We start from the raw sequence: 17455 nt of genomic DNA, 5'->3' as shown, positions 1-17455 counted from the left end.
GGTAAATTGCAGTTCTCAGGAATGGGGGAAGAATGCGCTTTAAACGGGCACCTTGATTCTTAGATTCTATCCCTAGAGTTTCAGAGTCCTATCCTCTCAACTGAACTTCAGGTGAGGGAGCCTTTGTCCTTTCCACTCTTAAAATGTATAAGCCTGATTAGAAGCAGAAAGTTTAAACCATCTAAATGAAAAGCTTTCCCCCCTGCCAAATATTTGTTAAAGGGGGGGGGGGTTATCAGATTGTGAAAGTGTCAGTGTCTGTGGGACATCAGGTTTTAGGATACTCTGGTGCCATAACTCATTCTCAGTGCTTACCTGCGAGTGCAGCAAATCATAGATTTAGATTATTAGTGGGGGGGGGGGAGTGGGGAGTGGGGGAGTGTGTGTCTCTGCAGAAGCTGGAGCGTGACCACAGCCTTATGCAAGGGAACCCACTGAGTGCCTGCTTTTGAGAAAACCTTCCAGTTCAAACACCAACTGACTGCTTCTGTTTTTCTGAAATTAAAGACCCTATAATCTCAGCACCATTAACAAGTGCTGTCATTCAGATACACAGTGTCTGGCTGATTTAAATAAAATGAAATGAAGATAGTTGTTTCTGGTCCCTTGGCTTCACTCATTGCCATAAACATATGCTCTGCGTCCTGCTTCTTTCCATCTTATTTATGACTTTAATTTGTTGTGTGGGCTGCGCTAGAAATTAAATTTAATACAATTCTCCAAGGGACCCTGTCATATAATAACATGGTAATTTCTGTGTATCCTTTTGAAAAATGAGGAAATTAATTCTTCCTGACATGTTCTAATTATTCCAGTGTGAACGGAAAATCCGTTTTTCCCAACCCCTGAAGTGTTATAGGCAAATGGCTGCTGTTCAAAGCTGAGGTGCTAAAGCTGACCAGCAGTGCGTTTAATTTGAAACATGAGCAGACACCTTTCAACACACCTTTGTAATGTTAGAGTACTTTACAGAAATTAATTCACTACTTATTTGGCAGCTTAGCCTGGGGGTTACATTTTTTATTCATCAATACTATAGCCCTGTTAGCACAATGTTTCTCTTCTCCTGTAATGCTTTTGTGCTTATGTTGCAACATATAGATGAAAAGCGATGTACAGTGGTATGTATTTTGAAATGGGATGGACAATATTGGCACATTAGAATGCAGTGGGCACTGCAAGGCCATGAATGCGAACTAAATAGCATTTTGTACTTAGCAGGTTTTGATGACATTTAACCAGGGAGGAAGAATTTGGCTGCTATTGCTTTGAATGAACTTGGATACCTGGCATTCAGGTCAAATACTCCCTAGTAATTTATAAAATCTGACTCCAAACTAGCCTTTTAAAAAATTAAATTTTTATCAAGTTTTGATTATGAATGTGCTACTTGGGGTGTTTATATTTTTGTTTGTGATTGTGTGTTCAGATACAAAACAAGAGCATATGCAGAAACTTTAGTATTGTTGTGCGCCACCCCAATCTCTGAGCAGTGCAAGATTCCAGGGGTTCCATGCGCTTCCCCGGGGTTCATATTTCCTTTTGGCAATGTTCCTCCCAAAGCTGCAGCCTTGGATTCAAACAGAAATCAACCATTGCTTTACATCTCTGGCTTTCTAGCTTCCAGCTTTGCTTCTGGCCCACATCACTTCAACTCATCTCTAAACTTGTGCTTTGTCCTTCCAACTATTGAAGAGTTGAAGAAGGGCACATATTTGACATCTTGCACAGAGCCTCCATTTCCTTTGTTTCCTTTAATGCTCTTCAAGCAGGTGATTACTTCATCAAGTAGCTAGCCTGGTTTATTTGTTAACGTTTGCTTGATCATGGGGTTCAGAAAGCTAGCCTGGCTTGATTAGCTTTTTCTACTTGCTGGATCCAGGGATTAGAGGGATCTAGCACCCAGTTTAACACCCTAAACTCATAACAGTATTTTACATGGAGACAGTCTTTCTCAATATCACAGCTGTATATTATTCATCTTTGCAACTGTGTAAATGACCGCAGCTGTTACTGCAGAAGCCTTGAGTTCACATTAAGTTTTCTTCACTCTGTTGTTTCACTTGTTTGTCCATGATGAATGATTCACAAATATTGTTTTCACCTTCAAGTAAAGTTATGTAAAGGACTACTCAGTTCTAGCCCTGACCTTTCACAGTTTTAGCTGTTCTCTGAGTGAGAAGATGTTGGGCCAGTAGCTGAAGATGTTTGGGGATGCTTGTATGTTACATTTCTATCCTGCCTGGCAGGTTACACTATAAAAAGATAAAATAATGCAATGAGTTAGAAGGCCGACATAATGAATATGGATATAGTACACTTGATCAAAGTTGGAGATAAACAACAAAATAAACAACCAAAAGCAAATAAAATATCAAAGTTAAAATCATCATATTGTCACTCTAGACCAGACTTGGAACTACAACTCCCTTTGCTCTTGACCACTGGTCCTGCTAACTAGGGGTGGTGGGAGTTGTAGTTCAACAGCATACGGAGACCCAAGGTTGAGAAAGGATGCTCTAGAGTCTAGACTGTATTAAAACTATTCCAGGTGGTCCCTGCAGTGTTTTACCACAACCCATTCTGCTAGCACAAATGAAGCCACAAAGCTAGAGTCACTTTCTCACCTTTACTCTGCCTTTAACACCTTTGTTATCACTGAAGTTTACACCCCTTGCTGTTGCTTCAACGAATCTACTAAGGAAGAGATGTCACAATGATTTCTTCCCCAGAAAATAAAAAATAACTGTTCAAGACAGCCAGTGGAGTAATAGCTTATTTGCTCTGATGGTAGACACCATGATTTTTCTGGCCTGTGAAACATGGATATTTACGGTAGGATTCATTCATAAAACTAATGTTCTTTTTTGACATGGAAGGACATCATCTTGTCTTCCTTAGGCATTTATGCAGCTTATAATGATTGACAGTGGTGCATCCTCACAGTAAAAAGAAACCACTTGGATAGCCTTAAGGTTGTACTTTAGTCAACATATATAGTGCCTTGACTAGTCAGTCTCAGATCATCTGTGTTAGGGGGTGCCATAGCGTTCTTCTGTCTTTACTCTGACCTTTGCCATAGGGTGTGTGCCAAGAACTAGATGGATTTCAAACATAACATACACAGCAAATACTAATTTAACTTCTGCAGTTCAGGATGTACTGTGCATCTCATAAAGGACTGTAGATGAAGTCAGTTTATTTTCTACAAGCTTATCAAGGTTTATTAAAAGTTGTCGTTTGCTGAAGCAGTGCCAGTTGGCTTTTAGCTTATGTGTTAGGGTTAGTTTCAAGACAAGTGAACAGCAAAAATATGTGGCAGAACTGTTGCCCACCCTGTGAAAATGCATACTGGTTAGAGGTTGTGTTTTTTAAAGCACGCTGCCGTATAAAAGATGGGAAAGCATTTTGTTTAGTATTGTACAGTAGTTTCATTGCTCTTTTAGTAAATAATAACAGCAGCACACAAATCATTATTCATAATTTAACTATAGAAATGATAGCTTTGTTGCTCTGCTACATTTTATACCATCACTTCATACCTCTAGCTTTTCTCTTGTAGGTATTTTAGAGATATACAAGTCTTCTGTCAGAAGAGGTAAAGTACCATCCTGTAAAGACAAAGGGACTAGATTATTCTACTTGATAACAAAGCTTACCTGTCCACTTTTTAATAAAGCTGATTTTATGATGTGCTAGTGGTGGGGCTCCTCATAGACTATATTATATGTATTAGATGTGTTTTATCAATGCATTTTATCTGCAAGTACGGTATATGCCAGCATTATTCCACCTGTGTTGGTGGGATTTCACCACAATTAAAAGTGCAGAAGCCGTCACATGGTAGGCAGTAAATTGTCTTAGAAAAGCAAAATGCAACAAACAGTAAGATTGCATCTGTGTCAAAAGACTTGTTTTCCAGAAGGAGCCAGTGCAGGAAACTGAAGTTTTTGCTGTTCTTGAAACAAAGTAATGTCCTCCTTCAGTAGATTAATGACGGCTTCTTTGTTACTTCTTTTGAGTTCATTGTAGATTATTCTGTGGCAAACATTTTACTGGGTTTGGCCAAGAGACATCAGTGGCTGAATAATCAATAAACTTTTTTCCTTTCTTGATCTATTCAAGCATAGGAGTGAGATTATTGAGTGGGAGATAGGGTCACCTTCTCAAATATTCTAAGATAAATAACAATTCTTCTGTTTTGTGCACTCAAGAATAAAAGACAACCCAAGGTCTACTAAGAATTTCCTGCCCCCTGAAATGCCTTATATAACACACACATAGAAACACAATCTCTGTGCATGTTCAGTCTTCTACCTATAGCTAGTCTATAGTATTTCTAATGTATTTCTAATACATTTTAGATTCTGGTAATTAAATGTGAGAGGTTAATAGGAAATTACATAAAGTTACTACCATTGTTTAGCTTTTCTCTCTCTTTCTCTCAAGTTTAGCAATTAGCATAGGAATGCAGTGTGTTGGTTCCATTAAAAAAAGTATGGATGGAGTACCTAGGGGATATGATGCTATAGCTAAGACATGGAGGATTCCTTTTAATCTGCATTAAGTAAATTCTTTAATTCTTTAACAAAAATGATCACAAGCCTTAGTTGATGAATCAACAAAATTTATATACCACTTAATTATAACAAAACTTCTAAGTGGCTTGCAAGAAATTTAAGTAGTTTACTAGAAGACACCACTCAGGTTACCCAAACCTCAAGAGATAATGCTTGTTCTAGAAGCAGCCCCATACTACAAACTGCATTGTGGTTCAACAAAGCCAAGAATGGGGAACCTCTGTGGCCTTGCAGCTGTTGTTAAGCTCCAGCTCCTCTCAGCATGACAATGGTCAGTGACAATGATGGGAATTCCCTACCCAAGCTCTCATCACTTTTACTCTTCAATTAGGGAAACTAAACCAGGTTTCCTGTTAAACTGACAATCTACTCCACAAAAAATATATTTCGGGGGGGGGTGGGTCAACAACCTTTTCATGATAAAGACTCTAATGTATTCAGTAATAAGTGGATAAAAGAAGTGCAAGATGTTTGACAATCCACCAGACCTCACATGCTAAAGCAGGTACCAAAAGGGGAGGGGGATTGGGGTGGCTATTTTTCTTAAAGTTAATGTTTTTATAGTCTCCAAAAATATTTCAGAATTTCAGGTTTGTGTATTCAAAAAAGGTGACTTTTTACTGTACTATCATTTCAGTCATCAGAATGTAAATTCATATGTAGAGCATGGTCATGCAACAAGCATCTCTTCGCAGAATATAATGTCAGCTGCATGTTTGCAAACGTTGTACATTTAAGTTCAGCATTATTTACTCTGTTTTCTTTTATTTTCTGAGGTGTATTTTTGTGCTAAAACAGTAAACAGTCTTTCCCCAGTGATATTAGCAAGGTATTCAATTGTATTAGCAAAGGTTTTCAGTGGCAGAGAATCCACTGGCAACTTAGAACTCCCCTCTGTCTGGGGGATATCATTAAAATATCTTCAGTGTTAATTGTAGATGCAATTATGGTAGTATTTGCTTTCATTACAATGCAAATATTTTGAAATTGGATCATTGGTAATTGGAAAGGACATCTACAGTAGTGATGATATAATTTGCGAGCTAAGATCAACCTACTAGAAAGTGAAAATCATGCACATATAATGGTGAAACACCTGAATGGCAAATGCCTTCAGTTATCATATATGTGGTAATCTTGAATGCAAGAATCCTTGAATGGACAACTGCACAAAAGCTGCTGCATGTGTGCTTTCTCTACTGCAGGGGAGAAGTGCATATTTGAACAAGATAAACTACTTCACTAGCTTAAAAATGTTGCTAACGTCTACAGGAAATCTTGTACACGAAGAAGTAAGAAAAACTCCCTAATGTCAAAATAAGTGACTGTTAGGGATTCAGCCTCATGGTATTTGTTTAGCAGCAAGTGTTTCTTCAGTATTCGAATACACACTGTTATAAAGCTTCAGGATAGGTTGTGTGATCAAGAGTGATAATCTAAAAACAGGTAGGGATAATAGGAAATATTTCTACTTAATGCAGCTTCTATTGTTTTGAAGTCAGTTTTTTTTAAATGTCTATTGTATCAATCAGATTGTTGTAGACTACAGTCCTAAACATATCTACTTGAGAATGGTAAGTACAGTTGAACTCAGTGGGACTTACTTCTGAGTAAGTATGCTTAGGACTATACTGTTAAAAACACATTTGAGCACTCCAAGGTAACAGCATGTTAGCAACTAATTCAAACATTATTTCAGTATCATTCATAAATTACTTTTGAATCCTTTGACTTAAGGAAGAGAAAATCCCACAAATCCTACTTTTGGTCAAAGCATAAGACCATAATTAATTCGGCATGTGCTTTTGAATTAAGAACACAGTGTTCTGAGCTTTTCTTTAAAAGCTTTTTTCAAAACATTGGAGGGATACTTTTGCAGAGCTTTATTAACTGGGTGGAGTCTGTTAAGATCTGCTACAAACGAAGAGATGTTAATTAAATATTGTTATTTCTTGCTGTCACTCAAGGGAGGTTAAGATTTATTTATGTTCTGAAGGGAAAAACAGAAAACGAAACAGGTAATATATATAGATATACATACACAGGAGCTGCCAGGAAGTAGACAGTCTGCTACAGTATGAATACAGCTGGAACTTGTGGAGGGGAGGGCGCAGGTAGGATTAAACTGCTGACAGGGGAGGATGCTGCTATTTTCTGATATTTTGGGGCTTATTTTATGAATTTACTATCTTTTTAATGTACAAATGATTGACAGCATTTTCTCCAGCCCAAATTGCTGATGTGTGAGGCCAATTCACACAATTAGTTGAGGTGATCGGTATCAAGCTCATCACTTGGTAAACTTGCCTGGCATCGTTTCCTGGGATGAGGCAATTACCATGATTAAGTAGGCATATGCTGGGGTCAGCAGCTGTGGATGAAGCCCATAGCAGAGAGCAAAACACAAGCAAAGGAAGATGGGAGGCAAATGAGTAAGGAAATAACAGTGCCTTAAATGGATGTATGCTCCTAAAGTTTGAGAGGTACATACAAAAGGATAGGGGACCCTAGCATATCAAACTGCAATCATTTTAAGACACAGGCAAGAGGACACCTGTGTGGCAGAATTCGAAAGCAAAGTCTACCATTGCTATATCTCCCCCATCCTGACATGAGGGGCTAGCTAGACTTCTCAGATTGATGTGGTACAGTCCTCTCTGATCTTCATACCACAGTCACAGGGAATTAGTGGCTTGACAGTGCCCTCCGTGTCACAAATTGATACCTTAAATAAAAATAACTGAAGGGGGTTCACAAATTGCCCTGGGAAAATAGCTGCAATGGCATTACTTTTCCTTTCCACGCTGCAAGGGCAATATGCCCACAGCATGACTGCTCCCCACCCCAATATCCGTCCTTTGGAAAGTGGGGTTACAGTGGTAAGGTAAATGTAAACTGATATGCACTAAAAAAAAGCTTGACTATGAAAATGTACAATAAATTTTCGGATCCTGCCTAAAGATCCTGCCTGATCTTTCCCACAAGCTAAATAATAATGACAGATGGAGTTTTCTCTCCCTTCTTTTCTGAGTTACATAGACCATTCATTCTGCAGGGCTTTTGGATGGAGCCTGGTTTGCTATCTAGCCTACACTACAAATAATAACCATATACCTACTACTACTGTTTCTCACTATGTAAAAGCATACAAAAGCAAATAAAACAGATTCTTGGACTTCAAACACATAAGGCAGGGTCCAGTCTTATGAGTAAGGACAGGACAAAAAGATAAGTCTTTACAAGGACCAACTGATAGTTGCTGCTTTGGGTATAAATGTTGTTGTGCTAGTGCTAGGACCCAGTACAAGAACCCAAGTTGCACAGTTAGCAGCAGTTATTCATACTTCTGCCCCAGTAGTTCCCTCCACTGCCCTGTCTGCAACATATTAAGTACATTTATGCAGATGCAGAGTAGGCAACCCAATTCTGCTAGGTGGCCATGTGTGCTTTTTGATCTGAGAAAGTATGTGCTGTTCTGTGTCCAGTTTTCCACATAATAATGGCTGGTTAGGGGACTTCACTGACAAAGGGAACAGACTTTTCCTAACTTGGCATAGTTAGGGGAAGCCATGTGAACTGTGGCTTGTCTCAGTCATTTGGATCTTGTGTGCAGCCAACAGTCTGATTATTGTCCTTTATTATTATATAGTGTCATACTTGGTACTTTATTGAGTAGCATTAGAAAAAGAAGATAGGTGTCTGCCCTGAGGAGCTTGCAATCTGACCCACCTCCCCTGAACACCTTTGTCAAGCATATACAAGGTATATCCCAGTTAGCATTTAGTTTAATTTACCTAAACCAATTTTATATTGGATTTGCATATTGCACAGTTCTTGAATGTAGTAATAGAAGCTACAGTATAAACTCAGATGAATGTTGAAATTGTAATTTAGCATGTGCTTATTTTGATTCAGTTATAGCAGTATCTCTAGAATAACACATGAAGAAGGATGATAGTGGTGGATGTTGTTTTTTTGAAATCCAAACAGAAACAGTAAGTTGGTAATTCAACAAGGAGAATCACTCAGAGTTTGAAATCTGCATTCTGCTAGGGATCTAGAGATATATGCAGAAGCGTGGTAGTAATTGCCAGCTTGTTTTTAAGATGTTTTAATAACACATTTGTTGCATATGGATGGTAAAAAGGTTAGACAGTTTATGCACAGACTTCGACAAACTCCTACAGTGATCATACTATACTGTACTTCAATGTTTGTCATGTTTGGAAACTATTCCATTCATAGTTTTCAATGCAAATGAAAATGCAGCTGAAGATAAATGGGAAAAAAAATTGGCCCCAGAGAAAAAAGAGAGGGAGGAAACGGAGCAGTGGAGTCATGGCTTCCTTTATCAAATTCAAAACCACACCCCAAATTCATTTCTTTAGACAATCTTCTAGGGTTGTGGCACCATCATTATTATGGTTCGCTCAGCTGAACACATTTAACCTAAGGTAATGGACTTGTAAGAAGGGCCACTCCAAGGAACTGAAGTGACCTAACAAAGTATAAAACCAGATTTGCTCACAGTGGAGAACTTTCACCCCTTTCAGTGGTGTGGAATGGAGCACAGTCATTAAAGACTATCCAGAATACTAATAACCATTTCTCATTTGTGGTTTCTTTCAGATTCCTAATGCAATAAATTTGAATGCATGAAATACTTATATTTTAAAACTGAAAAGTTCAGAGAACCTGCTTGGTAGTTCTACACGAACTGCACAACAAAAGGCAATCATCTTTTTTGTGTATTGGTGTGTGAGAGTGAAGAAGAAGAAGAAGAAAGACTGGTGCAATAATACATATTACAGTCTTTGCATTGGTTTTTATTTATTTATCCTGTCAAACAGATATCTAGGTTTGTCTTATCAGAATCACTGACAAAAATGTACATCTGCCTTCACATTTGCTGCTGGAAGACCACAGTGAATGTCATGATGAAACTTACAGGGAAGGTTCTTGAGCGCAAAAAAGGAAACATGGTTGAGTGGGTTTTTAAACCATTTTTACTGTTATTTTCTCACATTGTCACTAAAATATTCTCTTTGTTATCTGAATGGGACATCTGCTGGCTGGCTGAGCGTTCTTTACCTGATTGTGTGAAAAGTCTTGGTTAAATCTGTTAGGCCTTGGAGGCCCACTAACCTGCTAAGTGCTATAGAGCCTGAAAGACATTATGTCCTTGGACTAACTTGTCCCTTTTGCTTATGGCTTTCTCTGATACAAACAACTATGGTATGTATGTGATATTACAATAAACTGTTATTTATGAGCTGAAGGTTTAAAAATTAAATTTGGAGCTTGCATTTGACTATGTAGTAAATCCTAGGGAACCATGGGAAACTGCCTTATACTGAATCAGACCATTGGTGCAACTGGCTCAATATTGTCTACACCATGGGTAGGCAAACTAAGGCCCGGGGGCCGGATCCAATCCTATCGTCTTCTAAATCCAGCCCGCGGACAGGCCAGGAATCAGCATGTTTTTACATTAGTAGAATGTGTGCTTTTATTTAAAATGCATCTCTGGGTTATTGTGGGACATAGGAATCCTTTCACTTTTTCTTCTTCAATATATAGTCCAGCCCACCACATGGTCTGAGGGACAGTGGACCGGCCCCCTGCTGAAAAAGTTTGTTGACCCCTGGCTGACTGGCAGTGGTTTCAAACAGGAGTTTTTTCTATCCCTACCTGGAGATGCTAGGGATTGAACCTGGGACCTTTTACATGCAAATAGAGTAATTTAACTCTGAGCTATCACTCTTCTACTGGAGCCATGTCTCCCACCCTACCCCTTTTCAAAGTGCAAAACTAGATGCTACTTCATCGTTCTTCCCGGACACTGAGGTCCAGTGCCGAGGGCCTTCTGGTGGTTCCCTCGCTGTGAGAAGCCAAGTTACAGGGAACCAGGCAGAGGGCCTTCTCGGTAGTGGCACCCGCCCTGTGGAACGCCCTCCCACCAGATGTCAAAGAGAAAAACAACTACCAGACTTTTAGAAGACATCTGAAGGCAGCCCTGTTTAGGGTAGCTTTTAATGTTTAATAGGTTATTATATTTTAATATTCCGTTGGAAGCCGCCCAGAGTGGCTGGAGAAACCCAGCCAGATGGGTGGGGTATAGATAATAAATTATTATTATTATTATATTCAGAAATGCCCTTGAATGTTGAGAAAGTTTACCTAACTGAACTGGATTCTTCCCGAGTAAGTGTGGTTTTAAAACACACATATACCCCATATGTAGCCACCAGATTTGTTTGTGTGCCCTCCTTCTGAGGGTATATATATGGATGTTTCCTGTGGCCCCTTCTGGGGATCTTATATTCCATGCTACAGGAAAATATTTATTTGGATATGTTGAAGGCAGTGGGCTGTGTTCAATGTAGCAGTAAAGAGCCCTTCATGTGAGCAGAATGACTTCTGCTTGTGCAATGGAGCTTTTCTACCTCCTCCCATACTCCTTAAATCTGTTCTAGGTTTCACACCAACCCTCCAGAGCAGAACTGAGGATAGCAGGGGTGCAGGAGAGGGAGAAAGTTCCATTGCACAAGTGGAAATTGTTCCACTTGTATTTAGTTGAATACTACCAGGCAGATGGGGATATATAAAGTGTGAAAATATTAAGTGAATAAATGAAGCCACCCTACCTGGTTTTGGGGACTATAGACATTATGCTGCAGGTTTTTTAAAAATGTAATATAACTTGAACACTCTATAAAATAATCCTGAGTAGTTATGTCTGACTGACACCAACCAGGGTTGGCATCTGTAGGAAAGACGACAGTCAGCCTCAGTGGTTGTTGAGGGAACTGTAAACAGGATGTGTCCAGATCTTTAGAACTTGTTTAATTTTTTATTTTGGGTGGGGGAGATGCCAAGGTATATAATAGCTTGTATAACGAGCACGCTATCCCATTATATTAATGAACTGTATTCTTTCAGTAACTCAAATGGAAATGCATTCCAGTGCAACCCCATGTATGTCTATTTGGTCCCATTAGGTTCAGTGATAAGTAGGACTGGGGTTGCAACCTCAATGCAAATGGATTATTTTGCTGCATGTCTTACCACACAAATCTAAGCCTGATATGTGGTAAAAAAAATCTTCCTGTGACTTGGCAGTATGATACAGATGAGCCAGCAACCCTGGGGTAACAGAACATCCTTATGTGCTAATTTGGCCATCTGTATGAGCTTCCCCACATCTGGATTTGCCGCCTTGCTTTGAGTGGGTATTTATATTCCATAATGTTTTGTGTTGTGTGCCCATATTTCATATTCTCTATAGTATTTCATTTAAGTGTAAACATTGTCTTATTTTGTCTTAAATCTGTCTTGCTCCAAACACAGAGCACCAGCAGTAGTTTTATAGACAAGGATAACTGTCCCAGCAGGGCTAACAGTCTAAAAAAGTAATGCTCGAGGGAACTTCCTTCTAATATAAATGTTTGGTTTGATCTTTTGATTCATGTGTGAATGTACAGATCTTCCTCCATCAGTGTAAAGTTGGTGCGACATGTATTACCGTATTTACTCAAGTCTAATGCACCATTTAATCCAATGTGCACCTTAATTTTCACAATGTAATTTAGCCAAAAAAGGTGAGCTTTTGATTTGAGTAAATACGGTATATTAATCTCCTGCAATCCTACTTTTATGTTTCCCACCCCTTTAAATTTGTTGCATAGTATAGATGGCTCTTGCTTCCCTTTGATAAGGAATATGACCCCAAAGCTCAAAGGAAATGGGAATGCAAGTGTGTTTTCCCTTCACAATTACCCCCTTTTCAAAGTCAGTAAAAGCACCTGTCCTTTCGGTTTCAGGGGAGCTGCATGTTCTGATTCAGAGCCAGGGGCATGGATCTGCAGTGACGGTCACTGGTGAATGCTAGAGGAGAGTGGAATTCCTTTTTATAAATAGATAGATAGATAAATTTAAAATGGTAAGACTAAAGGCAACTGTTTTGTTTTTAAGCTCTTCAATTTTCTCTCTCTGTCAAAGCGCTTGTCCAAAAGTGTATACAGCTGGAAGAATTACGAAAGAGAAACCATTCCCATTTTAAAGATCAAAAAAGCATATTTGATTTTGATATAACCTTATGGAAATAAGCATCTTTTATCTTTTTCTGTTAAATGTCCTAAAACTCTTTTATTTTATTATTATTATTATTAGGCATGGTTCTTTTCAAAGAAGTAGTGGTGCTGAGCCTTTCATTTAATTGTAATAAAATGTTGCCCTAAAGAAAAAGAAAAAATGGATTTTTTTTTTTACTGTTTCATACAGAAAAACATATAACTGTGTAATAGTGTTTTAACTATAGTTTGTATAGACCTCACGTACATTTAAACTCTATGCAAATTTTTCCTACTGCAGGGCAAACAACTATGAGACATATCATGGAATGCAGTGAACTTATACCATAAATTTGATAACGATACCTGTGAGTTCATCATATTTCATACAGAGATTCTAAAGGGATATGATGGGGAGAAGAGAGTACGGTGGCATGATTGCACAATCTGAATGGCCATTTTCTTCCCAAGGATTTCATAATGTTGTTGTATGGTTGCTCATGTTCTGTGACTAGGAAGAAAAACCGAGTAGTGAGAATATGATGGCACCAGCAGTTGAACCAATTTTGGTTATTTGGCAAAATAAATTAGGGCTGAACTAAATGATACATTAAATGTGTGGTTGCATGGAATGTGTCTAGGTCCCACCCCCTCATCGTAAATAATAGCTGTGGGGTGATCAGGATTGTGGTACACAGGATGGGGGTTAGCTGTCGCCCCACTATGGTCGCAACAAAAAATTCCTGCTACAGCTGTAGTTTGCACCAGGAGGGATGCAGAAGGGGTCCATGGCCTTCCATTGATAATGGAACTGCTTTTGTTCCTTAAACACCCTTTCTCAGACACCTTGGTCATAATGCCTCTGTGATGCTGGTTATTATTATTTTTTTACATGATACATTAAATGCAATCTTGCATGTTATCGGGTTTGTCTCTTTGATGATGAAATAAATAGCTCCACTTTTCTTCCTTGGTAGTTTGTCCAAAGTACTTGTGTTCTGTTATGAAATGTGTGTGTTGCGCTTTTGAGAAACATGAGTGGGTGGCCATCTTAAATGAAAATGAAAAAAGCATTTGTTTGAGCTGCTTCGCAACACAAACATTTCACTAAGTGAGGGCTGACAATGTATCTTGCTTTGTCAGTGGGTGCCAGCATGAAAGAAATGCTGTGTTCAACTTCCTTTATTAGTTGGAGGCGCTTCTGTGTTGCATTTCATCTGATGATAAAGCTGCCAAAACTAAACCTGCTAAGCATGACAAAGCAGTTCATGTTAAGATGTGTAGTCTGTTAACGCACACCAGTCTTCTCTGCCCTGATGCTCTCCAGATGTTGCTGGACTTCAGCTCCCATCATCCATGCTGGCTGGGAGTGATGGATATGAAACCTACAAAATATCTGGAGGGAACCATATTTGACAGAATGTACAGGTATTTAATATGCTCACTTTCTTGAGCTCATTTACTGTGACTTTCTTCTTTCATTCAAGCAATGGATGTGCCCAGTTCTTCTGTGTGTGTCAGGTATTGGCACATTCAGGTCCTGTACAGTTGTGTGTGGGGTGAGCCCAAACCAGACATGAATTGGAACTCCTTTTTGTTGTACAGAACAAGGAGGAGGCTGAGAAAGCACTTTGCACTCCAGCACATTGCCTAGCAGTTGTATCTGGCAAGTCCAGCCCCATTTGATAGACATCTAATCATCATGAAGAAGATTTAGCTAAAATTGAACATTCTCCCATCTGCATAAAAACCATATACTGAAGTATATAAACTATTTGCAACAAATTTGTACAATCTCTTACTGGATATGAATGACAAAGGCACTGCTTAGCAGTATGGATTTCTTCCATATGATCATGCTTTTTAACTGGCCTAATCCTGCTGGGTTTTTTGTTTTGTTTTGTTTTTGCCTGAAGGTAAAGCAGAGAATAAAAGCTTCAGTGGGCAAGAAGTGTTTTGCCCCTGAGGTGCAGTTGATTCTAGCTGTCAGTTTAAAGAGCATGTTCTTTAACCACAACCATATTTGGAAAGCTTCTTTTCCCTTAAAGCTGTCTTCTTGTCTCTCTGAATGATGTCTCTCTAGAAGAATCTTTTAAAAATCTGCCTGCTGCTCTTTCAGGTGTTCTTTTGTGATAGTTTTTATTGCTATATTTCACTGTGCATACTTGGTTTGTTATTTTACCAAATTCAGAGCTACATTTAATGACCATTCTCATAGGCAAGGTTGAGCAAATGTCACATTTGTTTGTTTTTATATAGAACTTATAATCAGGAGTAGTCAATGTGGGGGTCTCCAGCTACTGTTGGACTTCAGCTCCCTTCAGCCTTAGCCAGCATGGCCAATGGTTATAACAAAGGTTATAACAAATGTATATAATCACTAGGTAAATCAGTTTCTACTTGGTTGAATTGCATCAAGGGGTGACTTATATAAAAGAACACAAGTCTGAGGGCTGCAGTTGTACAGCCCAGTCTTATACCAAACCCAGTTTGGTATCTATTTCTGTTCCATGCCAGCATGACTCCACGCTCTGCATGACTGCTTTGCTACTGTTTGTGTGGTGCCATGCCACTAACCGCTGTTATGCCAGCCTGATCCTGCCAGGCTGCTATGCTGAACTCTTAAATTACTGCTACTGTGCTATGTACACTGGTGTAATATATGGATATTCGATAGAAACCACAGGACACTAAGTACTATGCTCAGGCAGGAGCTCATTGTTCTAATGCTGAATGGATACAGATATTGCCTGGAAGGGCTTTTTATCCAGTGAAGGTTAAGCAACACAGTTAATTTACTATCTAAACAATTCTTACTTTAAAGCCAATGCTCATATTGCATGTGGGGGATTGGCCCACATTTTTCTACTTATTTACTAAAATGACTGTGGTGTGTGTTTCAACATTTGACATTTATTAAGTCAAAATGTGCCTTCTGAATGCTAGCTTAGGCTAGTGGATATTGAATTACGCACACAATGCATTCACTCACATTACACAGTATCCTACGACCCATTCTTGTAATTCCTTTAGCTGCCGATCTACCACTAAATTCAGCGAAAGGGTAGATGTTTTGATGATTTGGGCTCGGTATTGCCATGTTTTAGATTTGGTTTCTCATGAAATACTTGATACTTGATCCGTGGCTTTAGATTGCTAGCTTGTTCTCTGTTTTCATATTTCACTTCTGAAGTTTATAGGTTGGTTTTTACTCATGCATGCTTATTCACTTGATAACAGCACCATTTAAGAGATGACTTGCAAGTGTGAATGAGTTGTTGCAGATAACACCACAGATGGAACTTTTGTATAACTTCAGAACTATGCTTTCCAGTATAGTTTGTGTACACATTCAGCTGCAAGTCATCACATGCAGAGCATCAAATAAAGCATATGTGAATCTGCTCTAGTACTTACCAGGTGGCATGGGTATGCTGGTTCTTCATAATTCTGTTGCAGGCTCCTAGCCTCTGTTCTACAACACAATTTGAGCAGAGTTACTTCTTGATAGTGGCTGATGAGCTTTCGTTCATTCCCCTATATCCTTGAAAGATTTAAAAATACTGCCAGGGAAAGTCCTTGGTGCTGAATAACTGAGGGGATGGGTGGTCTTCTTCAGCTTAGCATGCATCTTGCATCTTCTCATTTTGTTCCTGCTCTTCTTGGTGACGATTGACCCATGCTTGTCAAACTATCTTCTGGCTGACAGAGCTGGCCCATCCATGAGGCAGACTGAGGCAGCTACATTGGGAGGCTGAATCTCAAGGAACAGCATCCCTGCTGGCACCCTGCCTACCCTGCTACTGCTGGAGAAACAAGGAGAAGTGGTCGTGGCTTCTGGTGAGAGCCCATGGAATTATTGCAAGATCTTGCCACTACCGCCATTTCTCCTCACTTCTCCCATGGGAGAAGGTGCCCTGCTCACCCCCTGCCACTGCCCTCACTGCTAAAGAAACGAGGAGAAGTGGCTGTGGCTTCTGGGTTTCCAGCAAGGTCTTGCTGGAACCTGGAAGCCGCAGCCATGCAACCCTGGTGAGCAAGGCTTCGGGGCAGGGGGAACCTTCCCATTTTGCCTCAGGTGGTGAAACAGGATGGGCCACCCCTGCCAGCTGATGTTTTCTTTTGCTGTGCCCCTCTCTGTGTGTGTTTTTTTCTCTCTCTCAACTGCTCACCTTGAAAAAACAAAGGGATGGGGAGGCGACAGAGAGAGAGAGAGAGAGAGAGAGAGAGAGAGAGAGAGAGAGAGAGCACTTTGTATTAATGACATAACTCTGAATTGTGCTTTGGACTAGGAAAATAAGAGGTATGTGCCTTCAGGCAGTATTCAAGTTTGCACATTAGGTAGCTTTGCCTTGTGTTAGGTGGCAATGTCATTTTGTGAGAAAGTAGACAGTAATAATCATGGGCAAAAAAAAAACATATCCTTTTAGTTTATGTCCACCACTTTAAAAGAAAAAGAGAGAGTAAAATTAAAAGTCCAATCCAGTCACAAGGGGAGCAAGTCCCATTGAACTCAATGAGGTTTACTTCTGAGTAGGCATGTATAGGACTGCATTGCAAGGCAGCAGCTTTTTCAGTTCTACTCAGATCCTTCATGTCAGAAGTGTGGAAAAGCCAATGGTTTTAGGTAGGGCAGGAAATGACTTCATACTGTTGGAGTCTATAAAGCACAGTTGCAAATTTTTACTTGCAGCAGAAGACACTTCATTTAGGTCTTTTATTTGTCTAGAGAACTAAAGTAGTTGAAGCCACAGAAGAATCACTTTTCTTTCCATTCCTCTGTGAAGCAAATTTTGTGCATGG

General features: G+C 39.4%; 1 protein-coding gene across 13 annotated transcripts in view; it reads left to right on the top strand.

Annotated features, from left to right (window-relative positions):
* Positions 1–17455, top strand: part of SOX6 (SRY-box transcription factor 6) — a 460580-nt gene that overhangs the window by 118822 nt on the left and 324303 nt on the right. The window contains exon 1 of one of the 13 annotated variants that reach the window (XM_082193372.1): positions 12976–13020. The exons of the other annotated variants lie outside the window; for them this stretch is intronic. The gene's annotated coding sequence lies outside the window, so the exon portion shown is untranslated. Of the gene's footprint in view, positions 1–12975; positions 13021–17455 lie in introns of those variants that run through there. 13 annotated transcript variants of the gene reach the window in all.

This window comes from Podarcis vaucheri (genome assembly GCF_965113315.1).
Source record: "Podarcis vaucheri genome assembly, chromosome: 1".
NCBI lineage: Eukaryota > Metazoa > Chordata > Lepidosauria > Squamata > Lacertidae > Podarcis > Podarcis vaucheri.
Note: the sequence above shows the minus strand (reverse complement) of the source record. Positions and strands in the feature narration are given on the sequence as shown.